Source organism: Otolemur garnettii, unplaced genomic scaffold (genome assembly GCF_000181295.1).
Source record: "Otolemur garnettii isolate 467f Iridium unplaced genomic scaffold, OtoGar3 scaffold00167, whole genome shotgun sequence".
NCBI lineage: Eukaryota > Metazoa > Chordata > Mammalia > Primates > Galagidae > Otolemur > Otolemur garnettii.
Window position 1 is genome coordinate 2,772,296 of NW_003852562.1, and position 1,844 is coordinate 2,774,139.

Here is a 1,844-nt window from a genome sequence, read left to right on the forward strand (position 1 = left end):
AGAGATAAGACCTGGTGTAAACACAGCAAGAAGGGCAGCTGTCTGCAAGCCAGGAAGAGAGCCCTCACCAGAAACCAGCCCTGCTAGCACCTTGACTTTGAATTTCCAGCCTCCAGAACTGTTAGAAAAATAAATTTTTGTTGTTGAAGTCACCCAGTTGGTGGAATTTTGTTGTGGTGGCCCAAGCAAATGTAAGAGGTAGGGGGCTCCCCCTAGCCCTCTAAAGGTCTACAGAAAAATCAGTTTGCAAAAGACAAAGGCAAATTAATTGGAGAAAGGCACACAAATGTATTTAGTGTGTATATATGGGAGACTTCACAATGAACACCCAAATCCCAGATGAGGGACAGAAGCTTTTATACTACCTTGAGATGGCAGAAAAGATGAGGGTTTGGATCTTGGCAAAACAGATTATAGGAAGGAAGAGAAGAGAAATTCCGTTGACAAGCAGTAAATGACCACTGGGAAGAATTCACTGGGCCTAAAGAGCAAACAGTGGTGTGTGGCAGTCTGTTGAGCCCACAGAGCAGACAATAGTTTGTGAAAACATTCTATCTAAGGCTGTTCACAGACTTAGGCTTCCTTCCTGCCATTCGGATTCAGTTAGTGAAATCTCAGGGAAGGGACTGGAGGTGATTGTTTTTCTTCTTTGATAGGTCTGAGCTGTAGGCAGGTTAGGGAACTTCAGAGATCAGCTTCCTCCTGTGCTTTGGGAGAGACGATGGTGGTGGGGGAGGTCAGAGGGACCTCAAGGCTCTTTTTTCAGCACCATATTTGGGGGTATTAGATTCTGAACCCCTATGCAGACTAATCCAACACCCAATAGTAAACAGTAATAGTTTCTAAAAGTATTCCACCATTCTAGAAAATTATTATTACATTATCAACAAAAAGTCGTTTCTTGTTTCTGAACGTCCCCCGACATGGATGTTAACTTTTCCTTTCCTTCTGTAACACTCACTAAAGCAACGTCCTTGCCCAGGCTTTTATCAGCATGTTTGTTTCTGCTCTTCCATTTTCCAGTCACTTTTCAGATATTAAAAATTTATATACTTTTATAGAAGAAAATTGTGGGGTGGTAGCAAATAGAAGGGATTTCCAAGGGGATAGAAGTGGCTGTTTGCTGCTCCAGGTCATGAAATACAAAGGCTGGCTTGCTGCAGCCTGAGCCACCCTCCTCACTGAGGCTTTTGTCCTGCGAAAGAGACACGTTCTCCCAGAAACACAACACAAGGTGGTGCTGTTGCATTTATGCTAAGCAGGCTGCCAGCTATCTGCAGGTTTGATCTGAAAATGTCAAGTGTGTGCCAAAGGCAGGGAGGAATAGGATTTGCATATGTAAGTGTTTACAGAATAGTCATTCTTTCAGATAAGAAGAGTGAAGCAGAAGGAAGGAGGAGGTGAGTAAATTCCTCCCATATATGGAATCGTCTGGGAAAACTATCTTAACAAAAGAAAGGAAAGCGAAAGACACTACAAATAGGTAATTACAGGAACTCAAGGTGGACCTGGAAGAGATTAGAAGATATTAGCCGGCCCATCTCCCTAGCTGCAGACAGGATTGTGTTTATGAATTATCAGCAGTTCTACTTTTTTCCTGGTTTTTAAAATTTTCCAGGGAAGGAAAATCCTCCCCCACCTCCTCCCTGCAGACCGATAATCCCTGATGTTGTGCTCACCTCGGCAGCACACAGACTAAACAATCCCTAGTATCAGGAAATCCTCATGGACATAAGTGCAATTCCTCTTGTTCTGAATTAAGGGGGATAGGAAAAATTTGATCAGCAGCTGAAGCTACTGAGAAGCATAAAGGAAGTGAGGAAAACTCAGGGTTCAGGAGTCCC